We start from the raw sequence: 21,839 nt of genomic DNA on the forward strand, positions 1-21,839 counted from the left end.
TGTTAGATGGAAATATTGCAGATTGGACCGTAATACTCGAAAGAGAAAGAAAACAAAGAGAAACTGTCATTTGCACTTAGGACCTTTCCTCGTGTTTGTCTTCAAATAATTGCATGTTATAAGGGGAGAAAGTTTTCAGAATGAATAATTATCTCTACTGGCAACAGTGATCGCGAGGCATTTATTATTTACAGCAGGGAGCAACCGGAATAAGAAAAGAAATATTTTTCTGGAAAAAGAAGCCAGTTGTCTGGTCCTGTCCTAGGAAATGATAAACAATGGTAACTAGGGTTACTGTAATTGTTATTTCGAAAACAACAATTTCTCAGACCGCGTTGCCAATTTCAAACATTTTTCATAAGATATCATTTTGACATTACCAGTTACTGAGGGGTAGATCGATTTACGATACAGTTTTAAAAGCGAGTGGCAGGTCGTGTCGTCGGTTGAGCGCTGTATGACAAAGAAATGCTCGGGAGCAACGGAAAACACGATTTTTTATACTGTTACATACAATTGTTTCTAAGTACCAAAAAGACTGTATACAACATCCTTTTTCATGTCATTTAGCCTCTGACCGATTTTAGCACGGCTCGTTTTTGGCAACATAATCGTTCGAATATGACATATATAAACCAGATGATGGCAGAATTTTTTTTAAATTATATTGTTTTAAACTACTTACAGCAATAAATGCTGGAAGAACATAACATCCATGTACCATTCGAATCAGTTCGTCGAGATCGGCAAATGCGTGTGTGACAAATAATTTCACTCAATTTTCTCGAAAAATTTCTTTTCTTCAAATTCAGATTCATACGAAAAGTCGTATGCTCCCAAACAAAGTTCCTGAATTATGTTTGGTTCCGACCTCTGGTTCCGGAACTACAGGATGATATGTGAAACGAAATCAATATTGTGTAACTCATTCTTCTCGTAGATGGCTGAACCGATCTAAGATTCAAATGAAATCTAAGAATCATCTAAGATTCAAATGAAAAGTTTCAAGATTCTATAAAACATCTTGCTCTTCAGTCAGATCCAACTTCTGATTGCGGGGATACAGGGTGATTGGTATAAAAATGTCTATTCCACATAAATTAATCAGGTTTATCGGGTTAGCAGATTTGGATAGTCGATAAAAAAATTAACTTTTTTCAGTTTTAGTGGTATTCAGTTTTCGATTCAGAAGGCATCTCCCGATTCCAGTATAAAATCGTTTCTCAAAGCTCAATCGTTTTCTCAAAAAAAGCCCAATCAAATTTCAGAAACAAAAATTTAAATTAAAATAAACTTATATACAAAATTAATTAATTTTATACATACATACAAAAATTAATTATTTTATCCAATTGCAATTTGCAGTTTCGACATTACAGATTATTAAAATCTCAAATTGTCGCTTAAAACGACTGTCATTAAAATAATGTCATGAAAACTTAAACACCGAAGAATATTCATGCAAAAACACTTGCGGATTGATATAAAAAAGGTATCATCTCACTGCTAGGTGGATTAAACACGTTTTTTTATTCAATAACATATACACCCAAACCTCCGTTTACGTAAACTTTTTTTACGTTACCTATTTTTACGTAACTCTTTTTACGACAAAAATCCCAAATTACGTAATCTTTTTACCTTTTTTATATATAAAAAATAGGTATAGAATTCGTTAAAACTTTAGAAAAATTTTCCGAGGCCCGGAGGGCCGAGTGTCATATACCAATCGATTCATCTCGACGAACTGAGCAAATGTCCGTGTGTGTGTGTGTGTGTGTGTGTTTTTTGTTTTTTTTTACGCGCTCAGTAGTTGTCAAGCTACCGCTATTGTGAACCAGCGAGTGGGACTGGCTGAACCTTACCCACTAAAACACCTTGGACATCTTGCCTTGATCCCCCCGGAACTAAGCTAAGCTCAATACTTCGGGGGAGGCTGTGCTCATGCACTTCTTCGTTTGGGAGAAAATGAGCTCCTGAGTTTCTATCTTTATCCCTCTCGATCCACCTTTGGCGCCTCGACAACCCGATGCCGCTACGTCGCGCCGCACTACTCAACTGATCCCCGACAATGGATCTAGCCTACACCGACTGAGAGTTTCCCCTTTTACGCCACGCGGGACACCCGAAGGAGTGCCGAGGTCTGCTCTGCGATTCCGGTTGGAGCATGGCGTCCGGTTCGCTGATGCCCCGACGACTCGAATCGGTGTTGTGGCGTCTGCTCAACTAGTCCCCGGTGATGGATCTAGCCTACACCGACAGAGAGTTCCCCGACGATGGAAGTTCTCCCGAAACCGACGTTTTCGATACCCGTCTACGGCCCGACCGTAAGGATGCCTGGGTCGATCCAATGATGCCGGTTGGAGGATGGCTTCCGGTTCACTGGTGCCCCGACTATCTTAACGGTGCTACGCCACGATCTACTCGTCTAATCCCCGATGAAAGATCTAGACTACACCGACGGAGAGTTCCCCGGCGAAAGAGGCTCTCCCGACACCGAGTCCCCTGTTGCACCACTCGGGACACACGAGAGAGTGCCGAGGTCGGTCCGGCGATTCCAGTTGGAGCATAGCTTCTGGTTGGCTGGCGCCCCGACGACACAAGTCGGTGTTGTGGTGGCTACTCGACTAGTCCCCGCCGAAGGATCTAGCCTACCGCGACAGAGAGTTCCCCGACGCTGGGAGTTCTCTCGAAACCGACGTTTTCGATACTTGTATCCTTACGATGCTATGAAGTGGTCTACTCATCTTGTCCCCGACGACGGATCAAGACTACACCGACGAAGGAAGTTCTCTCGATCCGACGCTTACTCGCTGATCCCTTCTCCATATTCGCTGCAACTCCGAGAGTATCTGTGTTACCACTTTGTTTACTGCATTCCAAGTGCCTTCTTCACGACACATTTCCTCAGATATATTATCCACCCTTAGAGCAGGCATTTCTCTACGTACTTCCGCAAACCGGGGACAATCGAATATCACATGTTCTGGCGTTTCTTCAACATACTCACACTCCGGACAAAATGGAGACGCGGCGTGACCACACCGATGCAGATACTTCCGAAAACAACCATGGCCAGATAGAAACTGCGTTAGGTAGAAGTTTACCTCTCCGTGTTGTCTATTCATCCACGGCGACAGATGTGGAATGAGCCGGTGAGTCCATCTACCTTTCTCCGTACTGTCCCACTCCTGCTGCCACTTCGCCATCGAATCGATTCGAACCATCGTTCGCACGTTTCTGGTGGTTCTACGCTGATAACACTCGATATCCTCCGCCAGGGTAATGCAGATTGGGATCATTCCAGCGATAACGCTTGCTGCTTCCGACGATATTGTCCTGTAGGCGCTCGTGACTCGTATGACCATAAGCCGGAATGCTCTGTTGAGCTTTTCACGGTTCCTCTTCGTTTTCAATGCTGTTCCCCAGGCAGGAGCACCATACCGTAGTATTGACGAAGATACACTGGCAAACAGACGTCTTGTGCTGCTTTTCGGGCCACCGACATTTGGCATGATCCTCATTATTGCATTTATCGCCTTCGCGGACTTCTCGCAGGTATAGTCGACATGGCAGTTAAAGTTCAACCGGTTGTCGATCATCACTCCGAGAAGTTTCAGAGCTCGCTTAGTTGAAATCGCATGTCCCCCTACATCTATCTCGATACGCTGGATCGACTTGCAGTTACTCACCAACAACACTTCCGTTTTGTGGTGAGCTATTTGTAGCTTGACTCCGTTCATCCAGCCCTCAATCGTGCTTATCGTCTCTGTCACCGAGGCCTCTACTTCTTCCAGAGACTCGCCCATAACCGTTAACGATATGTCGTCCGCGAAGCCCACGACTTTCACTTTCCTGGGAAGTTGCTGTGTCAAGACCCCATTGTACATAGCGTTCCAGAGAGTCGGACCGAGAATGGATCCCTGAGGGACGCCCGCCGTCACTCGCACTGACCTCTGTCCTTCGTTCGTATCGTACACCAGGATTCTATTGTGGAAATAGCTCTTTAGGATTCGGCAAACATAATCTGGGACCCGCATTCGGTGTAGTGCTGTGGCGATGGCCTCCCAGCTGGCACTGTTAAAAGCATTCTTCACGTCCACTGTAACCACGGCGCAGTATCGGTCACCTCTTCGCTTCTGTTTGGACGCCTTCTCAGCGCTCTCAAGCACTGTCCGGATTGCATCAATCGTCGACACTCCTTGACGGAAACCGAACTGCATGTTCGACAATCCTCGTTCGCCTTCTGTGCATTTCATCAACCTGTTGAGAATAATTCTTTCCAGGAGTTTCCCAAGTGTGTCCAGCAGGCAAATAGGCCTATACGAGGCAGGATTACCCGGTGGTTTACCTGGCTTCGGCAGCAACACCAGCTTCTGGATCTTCCACATGTCTGGGAAGCTGCCTTCGTTCAAGCACTTCTGTAACACAGTTCGGAACATGTCTGGATACGCCAGAACCGCGGTTTTCAACGCCACGTTTGGTATCCCATCCGGGCCTGGAGCTTTCTTGGCTTTCAGTCGCTTTGCGGCTTGTGTAAGCTCTTCGTTAGAAATTTGCCGATTAACAGAGTCGGCTTCTTCTTCGCCATACGGTGTTGGTGGCCAAGTAGTCGGGTCGTGCTTCGGGAAGAGACACTCCACGATCTCTTTCAACTTGTTCGGGCACATCTCAGCTACGGTGGACGGACCCTTAATTTTCGCCACCACAACTCGATATGCGTCCCCCCAGGGATTGGCGTCTGCTTCTCGACACAGTCTCTTGTAGCAATTTGATTTGCTACGCTTAATCTCCCGTTTGAAAGCGGACCTGGCTTCCCGAAAAGCCGACTTGCGTTCCTCTATTTCTGTTTCTGTCCTTGCTCTCTGGGCCCGCCTCCTGGCTCTGAGGCAAGCAGCTCGTAACGTACTGAGCGTCTCGTTCCACCAGTAAGCTGGGCGGCGGCTATTCGTTGGCTCCGATTTTCGCAGCATTGTGGTGTCGCAAGCCATCATCATTCTTCTTTTCAGTTCGGTCGCATCGATATTATCGACGCCGCCGTCCGGTCGAAGTGCCTCAATAAAGAGGTCCTTGTTAAAGGTTTTCGTCTTCCACTTTCGCCCATCGGCTTCTCCGTGTCGCCACTGGGATTCGTTGGCCGATGCGATAGTGTATCGCTTGGTGATCGCTATGAGTGTATTCCTCGCTCACTTTCCAATTCATGTTTGCTGCCAGATTAGGACTGCAGAACGTGACGTCGATGATCGACTCTCTACCGTCTTTCCGAAATGTACTAACGGAGCCTTCATTACACAATCGTACTTCTAACTTTGCTAAAGCTTCCTGATGTATCCTCTTGCATTGGTTACTCTGCTGCCCCATTCCACCGCCCAGGCATTGAAGTCTCCTCCTATGATTACTGGTTTTCGTCCGATTAGCTTATTGGTCAATTGTTCCAGCACCTGGCTAAACTGCTCCACTGTCCACCTCGGAGGGGTATAGCAACTGCATACAAAGACGCCGTTAATCTTAGCAATCACGAAGCCTTCACTTGCGCTCTCGACCACTTCCTGTATAGGGAATCTTCCCATGACGTGTATCGCGGCCATTCCTGTTCTATCTGACACCCAGTTCCCGTTATCAGGGGGAACTTGATACGGCTCTGAGATTATCGCAACATCGGACTTCGTTTCTGTCATTGACTGCCATAACAGTTGCTGTGCGGTATCACAATGATTCAGATTTATCTGGGTTATCTCCATTACTGTTGGCCCGCAGTCGCCCTCTTGTAGGCAGGGCACTTGAAGCTACCAGTCTGATGATCATCTCCCTCCTCCGAAGTGCAAAGCATACACTTCGGTTTTTGCGTGCAGTCTCTCGCAACATGACCCATCCCTCCACATTTCCAGCACATTTTGGATCTGTCGGGGCCTTTACAAGCTCCTGCTCGATGTCCAAAGTCCAAGCACTTGAAGCATCTTTCCGCTCTCTTTTCCACTCGCGGTACAGCTCTCAGTAAACACCGCGACCATCCGATCGTTATTTTACCTACCTCCAATGCCTTGTTAGCAGCAATTGTTGGTAGACGAATCAACGCGGTCTGTGTGCCACTATATGCTTTCCTTAGACGGATCATAATTTGCACGTCGCCCAGGTTGCACTGTGTTTTAAGTGCACCGCTTAGCTCCTCTGCTGAGGTGACCTCATCTAGGTCCTTGCATATAATCATCGTTTCCGGGCATAAAGTTTTCACTTCCGCTCCTTCACCCAATGATTTACCCAAGAGCTGCTTCATGGTCGAGCTGTCGACCGTAGGGTCCTTTTTCAACTCGAAAAGCATTTCTCCTTTTTGCGTGCGCCTTGCTCTCACCACGTTCTCACCGAGATTCTTCAGCTCCGGGTCCTCTCTGACCTTCTTGAGGATTGCTGCGTACGTCATAGTCTCGTTAGCCTTGACGAGAACTGCGTCCCCTTTTGGTGTGTGTGTGTGTGTGTCTGTATGTGTGTGTGTCTGTATGTGTGTGTGTCTGTATGTGTGTTGTCAACTAAGAGGTCGAGATCTCAGAGATGGCTGGACCGATTTTGGTCAAACTAGCCGCAAATGAAAGGTCTCCCGGTCACCCAGAACGCTTTCTCGCAGATGACTCAACCGTTTTCTACAAACTCAGGTTCATATAAAATATCGTATGCTCCCAAACAAGGTTACTGAATTATGTTTGGATCCGACATCTGGTTTCGGAACTACAGGATGATATGTGAAACGAAAACAAAATTGTGTAACTCATTCTTCTCGTAGATGGCTGAACCGATCTAAGATTCAAATTAAATTTAAGAATCATCTAAGATTCAAATGAAAAGTTATAATATCCTATGAAACAGTCTTTTCAGTCAGATCAAACTTCCGGTGATTACGTAGGGTGATTAACTTAGGGTGATTAGTATAAAAATGTCTGTTTCACATAAATTAATCAGGTTTATCGGGTTTGCAGATTTGGATAGTCGATAACCAAATAAACTTATTTCAGTTTTAGCGGTATTCAGTTTTAATTCTCACTACGATTTCTCAAAGAAGTCTAAACTGTTGTTCTAACAGTTTGAATCAAATGTAAACTATACAGCTCCTGAGGTGGATTTAACCCTCCGTCTGACTGATGGGTCCAGCCAGACCCTTTTAGTTTTTTCCATCAATTTTACATATTTATAATACCTGAATAAATAATTATTTTCAATACATACATGAATACACTTCTAATTTACACCGAAATACCCATAAGTCAGATCGAAGGTATAAAAATATCTGTCAGACGGAGGGTTAACTGATTTCGGCTTCACCGATTTTAGAATTCCGGTTCCAGTATCGAATCGTTTTCTCAAAAAAGGCCAAATCGAATTTCAAAAACAAAAACTCAAATTTTAGGATTTATGGTCCCATACATAATTAATGAATTTTATCCGATTCTGGGATTATAGTGTGATGAGTTTTTAAAATTCATACCGATATAGAAGATGACAATCCAAAAAAGCTTCAAAGCTGGACTCAAAACTATTTAAATTTATTCGTCATATGGCCATACGAATTGGTTTGGGTTATGCTGGTTCCTGAATGTCGGCTCTGGAAGTACCTTAAATTACCGTAAACTTTAAAGTGGAACTTACTTCGACATATCATGGGATGTTTAATCGATTGTCCCGCTTTTAGATTCAAATTCGATCCAATTTGCAGTTTCGACAGGGTAATGAGTGAATAGAACTTTAAATTGCCGCTTGAAACGACGGTCACTAAAATAATGTCATGAGAACTAAAACACCGAAGAATTTTCATGCAAAAAACACATGCGGATGATAAAAAAGGTATCGTCTCACTGCTAGGTGGATTAAACACGTTTTTTACATTGAAAATATTTCGTAAAAAGAGGTTTTCATTGTTTAAGTCATAGTCCTCCATTGATACCTTCCACTATCTATATATGTAACACATGGTGACTGGTATTAGGTGTTACACCCGAAAGGAGGTGATATTAAATCTTTTATATAGCCAAAATTTGTACAGGAAGGTAGGTCCGAAAATCATCCTCAATGAGTTTTTGCCAAAATCAATTTGATTATTGTGTTCACTCTCTAATACGGTCGTCAACGTTTCAAACATATACTGAACGCTTTTGGATACAAAACTGTGGTTATTCAAAAGTAGAACTAAAATGTCTTAGTTCATCATTCATTGAGCTGAGTTGAATGATATATAACGAGCTGTCTCCGAGCTTTAAACAAATTTTTATTTTCATTCAAATCTATATTCTTTCTATAGAGAAATGCAAAAACAATGTAATTTACACGACTCAACAGTGATCAAAATCGAAATAGATGTTGAATTGAATTGCATTCAATGGATTAAATAAGACTATATGCATTCATAAGTGACGTGGAGAGTTTGCTTCCAAACATATTTGTATCATGTGATATAGGAAAAGTGATCTCAACTGTCTTGAGATAAAACTAAGCGCGTTGCAAAACAGTGCCAAACCATATGATGTACGTTTTCTTAAATCGGTCAGTCTAAACCGAAGCATTATTGTTTAAGTGTAGGAAATGTACTTGTGAGATTGTTTTATTCCTCATCGCCTTTATAACAGGAATTCGAGTCAGGATTTTGAAAAAAATCACTTTTTGTGTACTATTAAATCCGTAAAGAGTATAGAAACAATTGCGAAAAACCTGCCGGTTGTTTAAAATATGCAGCTAAAAATTAGAAAACTTTAGAATTGAAAACAGTTTTGTTAAATGTGTTTTGCCTTTCTCGTTTAAAAAGGTTATGCAATCACTGTGAAAACCGACTTTCTAACCGAGGCCCGGAGGGCCGAGTTTCATATGATATTTGACTCAGTTCGTCGAGTATGCAAAATGTCTGTGTGTGTATGTGCGCATGTGTATGTAACGTATTATTACACTAAATTTTACAGGAGATGGTTGCACAGATTTTCACACTCTTAGATTCAAATGAAAGGTCTTGAGGTCTTATACAAAATGTGAAAATAAGTACACCAACTTTTCCCGGAGTTGAATAAACCGATTTTAACACACTTGGATCAGTTAAGAAAGCTCTTCAGGTCTTATACAAATTCCTGAATTTTGTTTGGATCTGACTACTGGTTCCGGAGTTATGGGTTAATAGTGCAGAAAAAATAAAATTCGTGTACTAACTTTTCTCAGAGATGGCGCGACCGATTACCACAAACTTCCAAAAACTGATGCAAATAGTCTAATAGTTCTTTACAAACCTTCTCAATTTCATCTGGATCCGACTTCCAGTTCCAAAATAATAGGGTAAAGTGTGTCAAAAAAAATGTGCACACCATTTTTGTTTAAAAAATTCAAACGTATGAAAGTGCGTCGCCATATGCCATTAGTGAGTGTCATTATATTTGAATCTTAAGGGTGGCCATGCTGATATAGACTGATTTGTGCATAAGAATGAAAAGTGTAGCTTCACGGCATTGATAAATGTCATTGTTTGCCAATTTGAAGTGTCTCTGTATTAATGTATATATGTTCAATTAATATTATTTATATTCTCTGTTTATTGCGGCAATACTAACTGTCAAACATATAATTGAATATTTTTAAACAAAATGGGTGTATGAAACTTCGTAGCACTGATTGATGTATTTTTTTAAACCACATACATTAGAATTGCGGACTTCAAGTATATTTATGTAAATTCTCGGAAATATTTCAAAAAAACAGTTTCAGAAAATAATAGTTCTCCTTTGTTTTCTTTATTTTCTAATACAAAGATGTTCGCAGGCTTATTTCTCTACTCGTTGTAAGTGTAACGAAATGAAGAGGAACTGTTAGTTGCTAATTCAGGTCTGTGAAAAAGTCATCAGTATCATTTTAGAATCTAATTGTTTGACTCATTAGTTTTTTGTGATTAACCAGAATGAAATTATAAGTCACTAACCAACAGTTCATGGATTGAAATCAGTCAACGAAAACGAAAATAACAGTTTTAACAGCAGTTCCAAACTTGAATCTATTCAAATAAATCATATTTACTACAATACTGAAATATTAACATTTCAATTTATGTATTTCTTTGACAATTCGATTGTACGTCAAGCTAATATTATGTTGAATTTGGAATAAAGTTCCTGAAGTTTATTTGAAACAACTTTCTTCCTAATATTGACTCATATAATCCATTTCGAAAGTAACAATATTATAAAGTATTCGACAGTAAATCATAATTACTCAAACAACGTCTACTAAGAACTGTTCTTTAAACTCGTTCCGAAAACATTCGTTTTGCTACGGGTTTCAAGAAACATCATCTTGGATTTTGAAATGACTTTAAACATCATTTTCCGACATCTACTGATTATACCCGTTCCAAAAATACCCATATTATGAGGGTTTTCAAGGAATATCAATAAACCGGAAATCGCCATCTTGGAAATTGATGCTGCTTAGAACATCCTTTTCCTGTAAATACTCATAATTTTCGTTTCACAACTATCCAATATATTATACATATCTACTAATACATATACACAAGGAAAACTTTTTTTTACATTGAAAATTCCAAATAACGTAAACTTTTTTTACGTCGAAAATTCCAAATAACGTAAACTTTTTTTACGTCATAATTCGATTTACGTAGTCCCGATTATTACGTAAATGGAGGTTTGGATGTATTAAGGCACACTGCGTTAAGCAATAAGATGCCGAGGGCGTTCATTTTTTTACTACTTAAAATTAGAGTAATTTCTTCAATTTCGTGATCTAGTCTCCAACTGGTCATCGGCAGCGGCTGGTCGGTTGGAAGTTGTATGCTGAATTAACCTGGTGACGTTGGTACGCATCGATGATGGTCGCATTCTACGTGTGAGTCCGCGGAAAACAGCCCCGGTCGACACAGCACAAAGATCTTGTTAGATCCGAAGAAGATGGTGAACAGGTGTTGGATGAGGAGTTCCGAGCCGGTGTAAGGGTCGAGGTTGAACTGAAATATCATCGGAGAATAGGAGAAGTCTTTCTGAGGCAACAAAGCAAGGGCTCATTTTGCTTTTATTTCATTGGCTTAAATATCCATGTGGAATGGTATAAAGGTTTCTGAGAGAACACAGATCAGACTTGTAAGTTGATGATTTTTATGAACTGGTGCAAGAGTGACATATAGGGAAGGTCTCGATGAGCCAACACGTCTCGTACTTTAACCCCGAGTGATATATCTCGGGCCCGAAGGGAGTCCCTTAGCTGCGATCTGGCGCCACAATACTCGGTACATGCCCAGACAGTATGTTCAATGTTGTGAAAACCTTTACCGCAAGTGCAGAGACCGCTCTTCACGAGGCCTATACCATCGAAATAAAGCTCTCATGTGTTCTCGTATTTTCCCCAGGAAATATGGGGGATGCTTTTCTGGCTTCATTGCCCGGAGAACCTCTATTGAACTGAGACTATTCGTGACAATAAAGTAATGGTCTTCAGGCGACTGCTCTAAACTTATTGTAAACTTATTACGGGCCACTCGAGGGCGTACGTGTTCCGGAATTCCACGAATCGCTTCTCTCATATAAGTGTCGAAAAACACAGTAGAATCAGAAGTATCCAAGAAATGAGCACGGTTGGAAACAAACGAAGAAGGATTAATATTCTGAGCCATGTAATCAAAATACAAGGATATAAAACGGGTCTGAGAATTGAGCTCGACAAGTCTTTCGAAGTTTTCAATCACCATCGGATTCAGGATATTGCATCGGATTAGCAATCGATATGAGGGATCCCAGAATCGGTTTTTCAACGTTCCCGTTGGTTTATTAAAACCTCCAAAACCCTGCGCCCGGGCCTGCCACAAAAATCTACTGAAAACCATTATTATATTGAATCCGACATCTATGTATGTATGTATGTATGTATGTGTGAAGCCACCATCAGTTCAAGGCATTACCAGTGGATGCAGGTAGACTTACAGTAGATCCGAATTTGATTATCAGATAACTTTCATATTACTGCTGTTAAGAAGGCCAAAATGGACTTTGAGGACCCGGCGCCTTCCAGCAATAACATCCGGCCATATAATAAAAGAATTCGCTGTACCAGCTTAAACCTGCCTGATGGTTTGTTTGTTAGAAGGGTGCGTCTTACTCATTTCAGACCTTCTGGGGAAAACACACAGCTTTCCCCTGTGAATCGGGTTGACATTTCACTCCTTCATCCAGTCATTCACTTGTAAGATACCCTGATGCACTCCCATCCCTCTTCCCTTACAATGTACTTGAGCATAGTATTATATAATGTAACATAATACACTTTAATATAATTTCCGGCAGTATAACACAATAAAACACAATATAGTATAAAACGGTGCAAAATCGTATGGTACAGTGTATTATAGTCTACTATAATATTTTTTGATGAATACAATAGTCTCATAATGTTATGTGACATAATATAGTAAAATATACCATAATATATTATAATATAGTTTGGTCACTATACGACACTGATTATAATAAAATATTATTATGCATAAAATATAAAAATGTAATACATCACAATGCAATATAATACACTTATAATTGTGTATTTAAAAAAAATGCATTACAATACTATATAAAACAATACCAAACATTGTACCATAATATAGTATAATATAGTACAATGTAATATAATATAATACCACAAAATATGACGTAATATAATATGATACAATTTAATAATATATGTGTAAAGTGAAATGTTTAGTATGGAAATGAAAATGTAGCTGATAATGATAAAGATTATAATAATGGTAACAATAGTAATAATAATCATAATAGTAATAAAAATAATAATAATAATAATAATAGTAATAATAATAATAATAATAATAATAATAATAATAATATTAATAATAATAATAATAATAATAATAATAATAATAATAATAATAATAATAATAATACTTATATACTACAAAATAATATAATATAACATAATATAGTAAAATATATTTTAATTTAATATAATATAATACAATGTCATACAATATAATATATTATAAATCAATATATAAAATAACAGTTACTGTAGAGTGTCAGTTATGCTCTTCTATCTTCGCAGTACTGCAGGAAGTAGAATATTTCTCTTCTAATAAGAATAATAATATCCACATCTATAAAAATAATATATGTTATTATTATTGATGACAAATTAATAATACTAACAATAAATATAATATTGAAAATAATAAAAAAAAACAACATAATATAGTACAATGAATTATATAATAAATAATAGAATGAATAAAACACAACAGGAACCAGTGAGGACCAAGCTCACCTTGTGATGACCTTGATCTTTAGTCAAAATTTACTTTAAAAATGATAACTTATAAGGAAAACAAATTTATATTTTGCGCAGAGGTACGTAGTACTACTCATAATAAACCCTATAATATAATATAATATAATATAATATAATATAATATGATATAATACAACATAATGCAATACAATATAACATAATGTAATAGAATACAATATAATATAATATATTATAATATAATACCATATAATATGATATAATGCAATGCAGTATAATACCATACAACATAGTATATAATAACATAAAATAGTGTAAGCCGATAATATGTGAAATTATATGCTATGATACAATATAACAGTTAATGTCGCAGTGTAAGTTACGCTCTTCTAATAATAATAATAATAATAATAATAATAATAATAACAATAATAATAATAATAATAATAATAATAATAATAATACATGATGTAATAAACAACAGAATTATATGTTGTAATATACTATGATAAACACTGCACTTTAGGATGGGCTTCAACCTACAAGCCATTTCGCACCCTCTCATTCTGCTACTAACGCAGAAGGCGATAGCACCCAGTCGACGCCGTTCTATTGATCAAATGTCATCATAGACGCTCGGGGAGGCATGAGATAGGGACTTGTGAGGACTTAGTTATCTCACCATTTGACGACCTTATTATATTGAATCCGACATCTACTCATCAATCCCGTTCCGGAAATACCCATATTGTAAAGGTTTTCAAGGTATATCAATCAACCGGAAGTCGCCATCTTTTATTTCCAAAATACCTCAACCACCATTTTCCGGAATCTACTGTTTAAACCCGTTCCAAAAATATCGATATTTTAGTAGTTTCCATGGAATATTGTTAAATGAGTTGGAAATCGCTTTCGACGTATGCCAAAGCTTCTTCTTACGAAGTAGGTTCGTAAAAAGCGATTGCGTTTCTTGGTATTTGGTAAGTAAAAAGAGGTAACGTATAAAAAGTTTTCGTGAACGGAGGTTTGAGTATGTTCGTACTCACCGCATCCAGCTATGTCTCTGACATTACCCACCCGTTTTTTGGCATTAAAAATGCCTTACTCTTCACTATATGGGGCCAGGTGTCAATTAAAAGTTTCAAAAATAGTCGCGTAACCTTTTTGTGTCATAATTTTGAACGTTAATAACTCGGTCATTTGTTGATGGATTGTTATAATTTAACAACCAATCGGTTCGGAAACTTTCAACTTAAACATGTATGACGACGTCTTTTCAGTATTTCAATAGCATACTATTGAAAAAATGGTTGGAATCGACCTATGTTTTCATCCACCAATCCCTGTTGTACAAAATGACTTCAACTTCTTGTTCGACGTAGGAGGCTTTGCGTCATGCATAAAAAACACCGCATCGCTCTGTGTAGTATGAAGAGAAATCTATAAATATAGGCTGCACAATATTTCTTTGCCTAGTTGATGTTTGACTGTGAATGAAACAAGTAGCTTGTCCAGTGAGCTGATGACTGGATTGTCGCTTTTTGCATTATGTTTTGGTGAAATTTGTTAATGGATTTTCCTTATTCAAATGATTCCAAAGCTTCAATATTGTAAGCTTAAAAATGTTTTAATTTGGCAATGGATCGGTTTGCATACTTCAATCTTCATTCTCATGCGAACAAAACGGTGGCGCGCAAATGGATTCAGTATAAAGTTGTGTGATGATGATAATCATAGATACTTCTTTTTCATTATATGTGACTGAACAAGTTGTTGTCCCACCAGGAATTAAACGCTTCAAAAGATTCAAAATTAAATTCTGAAACTTATCTAAAAGCGGTCTCCTCGGTTTAGTAGTATAATTGAGTTCCACAGGCGGACAATATTTTATGCGGACTGTTTCACATATTTTTTTCCTCGTATTGTTGCCATATTATTTACCGAGACTTTCCAAAGATTATCGACGATTTTGAAGGATTAATAAAATTACACCATTACTGAGATTACTGGTACAATATTCTCTTGGATCGATTAACGGTTTATAAAATTAATAAGTCCACCCAGTGAACGACCATTATTAAGTTAAAAGTGGAGGTAAATAAACGATATAAATCAAATCAAATTAATAAGTTTGTACGTTTCTCGAAAATTATCATCATAAAATGAAATAGTTTCATTTGTTCAGGTTTAAATCTTTAGGTTGTTTGTATCTAAAATTGAGCTTTCAAGTAACTTTGAAGTGTAGTGAAGTTTAGTGTATCATCATCATTTTCATCTTTATTTTTGTATTTATTATAAAGACCCTAGAAACGTTTCATTTTTAATGTTATTGTGCTCGGTCGTGTCTTGAATACAACCCTCTAATTTTTTTTACTGAGAAATTTTTGCAATCAATATTTTCTGTACATCCAAGAAGAAATAATAACAGCTCCCATATTTGTAACCTCTAAACCTTGCATTTGTGGTAAATTTGATTTTTTGTTTCAAATTAATATAAAATAACATTATCCTGGTAATTATCCCAAAAGTTTGAGCTATCTTATTTTCATTCATCATCAAAAACCATTTTCCTGTTTCAATACTCGATCTTATCATTTGATAGTCAATCACTCTTAACTATCTCCGAAAATTCATCAATTGTTAAGCTCTTCTTTATTGCTCGTTTGAAAAGTGTTGTGCGAAATTCAAATAAGAAACATCGCCTACTGATCTAGACAAAAATATAAATCATTTTCCACAAGTTCAAATTAACATCGCTCACAATCGTTCAGCTGGATGTTTCAATGATTTTTCGGAAATACTTGGATGGGATTCCTTTGAACTCTTCTGAAATGCATTGCAAATTTTGTCCAATCGAAACAAAGGAGGCTGAATTGATCTGAGACAATTGACATCGTTTTAAACTTGAACCGGAAATTTGCAATTTCGGTTTGGAAAAGTGTTTATTCGAAAAAAGAGTTCCTTCGCCAAGCTACTCGATAGTGATGAAATCAGAATCTTCCCGATGATATCAGCATGATAGCTTTTTCGACATCTTAGGTTTTTCTGCACTTTGAGTAGTTTCCAGATATTCAATTTGACCTTTAAAAATCTGTTGTTTCCAGAATCGTTCGATGCTCCCTTATATAACATATTTTTTTGGTTGGAAAAGAAATCTTTTCCGATCTAATTATCCAAAAAAAAATCACAAACCATATAATTCTGAATCTTTTACGGAAGCTTTACATAGTTTTTTTTAGTTTTAAGAGGTTATTGAAGATAAAATGGAGAAAAATTAATTAATCGTTTTGTGCACCATTCGGTTTGTTGGATATCTAACAGATCTAATTTCCAGATTTAATCTCCTCTCATCTCCACTAGTAGACACAGTTGTTTCCGAAGTCTCTATAAACAATGAGTTTCGGAGTAATATTTCTTCCCTTCTACTGTAGCACAGCTTAAGTTCGCGATCGGTGTCAATTTTGAGCAGTTCATAAAAAGTTTTGAGTGAGCACTAATAGTTTGCTTCTTCCATTCACCTTTTCAACTCACTCGGTCAATCACGAAGTTCCTCTTTCAAATAATTTCCATGTTTTTTTCATGAGAATACTAATTCTTTATCTACTACTCTGTTTTCCCGGATAAACGGCATTTAATTCTCATTTTTTTTAAATATATTACGAATTATTATACTGCGAAAGCGAGACAGCGAAACTGCTAGGCTGCGAGCCTTTTGTTATTTATTTGGTAACAATATTTTATCAGTCGCCGATACCGCTCATGATTCCGGAAATTGAAATCTGGTTGAAATATGTTCCTTCACCAATTGTTGTTCGAATCCTTCATCCGGACGAAACAAACAAATATGTACGAAGTGTGTTTTATGAAAAGCTACTTTATTTGCTGTAAAATGAAACAAAATAGTGCAAAGGGCGTAAATTTTCATAGCAGCTTTGCCACGAACAACTCAACATCAATGCGCTGCAGTTGGTATTTAATCATTCGAAATGAGTTACCAAAAATAAATAATATGAACCGAGATATTTTTTAACGGGTTTTTTCGCGAGCTCAATTATCATGTGTGATAAAAGGATCACACAAAATGGATGAAAAAAAAAACGCATCACTGACTCGGGGGACAGTAGAACCGCCTGCATCATGAATAAACATTAAACGCAAATCGCGATAATGAAATGTAGGATTATCAACTATCGATACCGGAAGTTTCCCGCCGGCGATAGATACCGGCAAATGTTTCACACGAGTACGGCGTAATGCACATGTGCATCAAACTCTCACGCAATGAACAAGATGAATGTGCAAAAATTTGCATCATGCGGAGATTCAAAATGAATAATCAAACGGAATAAAAACACTTTTTTCTCCTGAGCAGCGGCAGTTGAATATTCGAATCACTGCACGTTGTAGATTTTGTTGTAGGCAGCAAACATAAATCTTTTCATTTGCAAAATCTGTTGGAACATCATCTAATAGAAGACTAATGATTTCACCAAATCCGATGTTCTCGAAAATATCACAGGCTGTATTGAATCATCTCTAGGTATTATTAACGTTCGATTCACACGTTGTGCCACATAGTTCGTTTGACTGGATTCTCAAAGATCTGTGCAAAAAATTATAAGAGTATTCTGTAAAGAGTATGTAAAGCGTCATTGCTCAAAACCGCAATGTTTCAATACTAAGAATGCTACCAAAATTTTATAGTAATGTCTTGTCATGATGATTTTTTTGGTTTCTTTTAAATTTCGGCGAAAAAATTGATAACTTCTGAGAAAAGTAAGAAGTCAGGCACATCTTTCACTGGAACCTCAATTCACGCGCAAACTCGGTCAAATAAATTTCGCGAAAATTTAGTGAAACATTGCGTTATTTCAAATTTTTTGCATAACAAAAAGTTTTTGCCTTTCCCACATAGAAAGGCTACGTAATCTCTGTGAAAACCGACTTTTGAATGGAGGTCCGAAGGGTCGAAAGGTCCACAAACCCAAATTCAAATGAAAAATTTTTGGATCCTATACTGCCGTTCTACGCATATATAGGAATTCCTATAGAATATGGGACAATTATGCATAGAGCGGCAGCGTAGCTTGCAATTAAATTTCATCTTTATCTGACTTTCAGTTCCGGAATCACAAGTTAATATGTGCAAATCTTTAAGAAAATGCGCATTCAATTTTCTAGGAAATTTCTCAACCGTTTTTTCACAAACTAATTTTTATGAAAATTTTTACACAAGTGTTGACTAAACGAGATGCAAATTTATATAAAACTTACTGGAAAATTCATCTAGTTGGCAGACCTTGTAAGTGAGTGGATATATAAACCTACTTTGGGACTACCGGTTCCCGGTTTCCGGTTTCGAGAGCAGCGATAATAAAGCGAGAAATTCGTACAAAATTCCTTACCGGCAAGCATTTCTTCAGGTCTTCGAACAGCCAGTTGTTGCTGGGAGCCAAATCTGGCGAATACGGTGGATGTGGAAGCAAGTCGAAGTTCAATTCATGTAGTTTGTCATTGTTTTGATTGACTTCAGAATCATCAACACGTTCTCGTTTTTGGTCAACAGTGAGTAAACGCGGAACCTACTTTGAACAGAGTTTGCTCATAGTCAAATGCCATGCAATATAAAGTCAACACGTTTTTTGATATCTTTACGATGTCAGCTAATTCACGCAACTTCACTTTTCGATTATTCAAAAAGATTTTATGGATTTTTTTTATGTTTTCTGGTGTTACCGCCCACTGCGCTGGACGTCCACTGCATTCTGCATCATCGGTGTCTCTACGACCACGTTTGAAGTCAGTAAACCAACGCTTTTCAAGCCATTGCTTTACTTGAATGGTATTTTTTCCTAAAAAAAGGCGGGTGGGTAATGTAACATACATAACTGGAGGACGTGAATACGAATAAAACTGACATGTTTCTGTTTCATTTCCGAATAAAGATAATCATTCGTATTAGATTGTATGAATTTTGCAACTTTCATTACTTCGCTCCCAGAATTTTAACGATGCATCTACACTGCAGTACAACTAATTGACGGCAAACATATTCTACCATACAATTTTATTTAACACGGAACAAATAGAGTTTTGTAGATTTAGATACTCAGTAGAGGCAAACTTCTCAAAATCCAATTTGTCCAATGTTTATAACTGTTAAAACTCAAAAACTAAATTAGAAATCTGTGGCACGCTCCGAATTTAGCTTCAAATTTTCTGAAACCGAATTTAAAAAAATCTGGTCATAAATTTAGTTCTAGAAGTAAGGAACTGAAGTTATTTTTAGAATTGCGTTGTAAAGGGTGATTTTTTAAGAGCTTGAGAACTTTTTTAAACAATAAAACGCATAAAATTTGCAAAATCTCATCGGTTCTTTATTTTAAACGTTAGATTGGTACATGACATTTACTTTTTGAAGATAATTTCAATTAAATGTTGACCGCGGCTGCGTCTTAGGTGGTCCATTCGGAAAGTCCAATTTTGGGCAACTTTTTCGAGCATTTCGGCCGGAATAGCCCGAATTTCTTCGGAAATGTTGTCTTCCAAAGCTGGAATAGTTACTGGCTTATTTCTGTAGACTTTAGACTTGACGTAGCCCCACAAAAAATAGTCTAAAGGCGTCAAATCGCATGATCTTGGTGGCCAACTTACCGGTCCATTTCTTGAGATGAATTGTTCTCCGAAGTTTTCCCTCAAAATGGCCATAGAATCGCGAGCTGTGTGGCATGTAGCGCCATCTTGTTGAAACCACATGTCTACCAAGTTCAGTTCTTCCATTTTTGGCAACAAAAAGTTTGTTAGCATCGAACGATAGCGATCGCCATTCACTGTAACGTTGCGTCCAACAGCATCTTTGAAAAAATACGGTCCAATGATTCCAACAGCGTACAAACCACACCAAACAGTGCATTTTTCGGGATGCATGGGCAGTTCTTGAACGGCTTCTGGTTGCTCTTCACTCCAAATGCGGCAATTTTGCTTATTTACGTAGCCATTCAACCAGAAATGAGCCTCATCGCTGAACAAAATTTGTCGATAAAAAAGCGGATTTTCCGAATGGACCACCTAAGACGCAGCCGCGGTCAACATTTAAATGAAATTATCTTCAAAAAGTAAATGTCATGTACCAATCTAACGTTTAAAATAAAGAACCGATGAGATTTTGCAAATTTTATGCGTTTTATTGTTTAAAAAAGTTCTCAAGCTCTTAAAAAATCACCCTTTAGAACTAAATCCTAAACTTGAATTCCAAGTCTTAATATAGGAACTGAATTCAGTTCTAGCATCTAGCCTCAGAAGTCATTGCCACAATTTAGTTCCAGCATGTAGGTTCTGAATTCTGGAAATGAATGCTAAAACTGATTTGATGAATTAAATTCTGGAACTTAATCCAGCAATTGAACTCTGATTTTGAATTTTGTTTTAATATGAAGGTTCGGAGTTCAGACCTAATATTTAGTTTCAGAATCCAGATCTGAAATTTATATTCTGAATTTGGCTCGTGAATTCTGATGATAAAATCCCAAATCAGATGGATTCGAATTCCTAAATTAAGAATTTCAGTAAATTCAGTTCCAAATTATAGTAAAGAAACCAGTTTCAAAATCCAGAGTTAGGAACTTAGAACTTAGAATTCAAGTGGACCAGAATTTAGGTTCTGAGATTAGTTCTTGAATTTAACTTAAAATTCAGTTCTCTGCTACTGCTGGTTGACTGCTAGCCACGACATCCGAAGGCGAAGGAGAGCACCACCTGAGCATTTGAGGCTTTGTCCACCCCATTATTACTGATGTTGGTGGAAGAACCTCAGCACGATGACCAGTTCCGTCTAACGCACTAGTAAAAATGAACAATTTTCTATTACCCTATTACACTCGGCCAGTAGAACATCGGAACTGATATGTGCCTGACTACCTCAAAACCGTCGTCCTGATGCGAAAAAGGCAAGCAAACATGACGAGTTTTCCTCATTGTTACCAAAAGTTTGAGAAAACATAGTTTTTGAGTTATTTATGGTTATTTTACACTGATGAAAATTTAATCACAAACTCCTGACTATAGTTCTGATAGCATGGAGAAAAACTTATGTTGTTCGGTTAAGTATAACAAGAGATATTCACGATCAAAAACTTATCACTCTCCCAGAGAGTAAATTTTGAAAAGGTGCCCCATAGTAAAGTAAGTCGTATTCTCGACAAAACAGTATAAAATTATAACAGGAAATTGATTTTGATTTAACTGAAAAAAAGATGACTGCAATAAAACTAGCGCCATCTATGTGTTAAACCCGGGACTTTTCAGCCCATGTGTTAGTGAAGAAATGCTTCCCAAACGGACTCACTTCGATTTCTCAGCAACGCACAGTGGGGGGAAAAACGTTCAAAAACGCGACTTTACTTAATAATTATAAAAAGACCTAAGCAAATATTTTCAAAGTTATTATTTCTTATGCGAAATTCACCGTAAAATCGATTGATGATAGTTAGAAGAATAGCAAAATTTACTATCATGCCAGTTTTGCTCCAATTTCTCTTGTTTTACTATACTTTACTTCG

The 21,839-nt window shown here is 37.8% G+C and overlaps 1 protein-coding gene across 4 annotated transcripts in view; it reads left to right on the forward strand.

Moving 5' to 3' along the window:
- The window catches only part of LOC131432983 (uncharacterized), a 701,653-nt gene that overhangs the window by 341,502 nt on the left and 338,312 nt on the right, over positions 1-21,839 (forward strand). The window lies entirely within an intron of this gene.

Source organism: Malaya genurostris, chromosome 2, assembly GCF_030247185.1.
Source record: "Malaya genurostris strain Urasoe2022 chromosome 2, Malgen_1.1, whole genome shotgun sequence".
NCBI classification, from domain to species: Eukaryota; Metazoa; Arthropoda; class Insecta; order Diptera; family Culicidae; genus Malaya; species Malaya genurostris.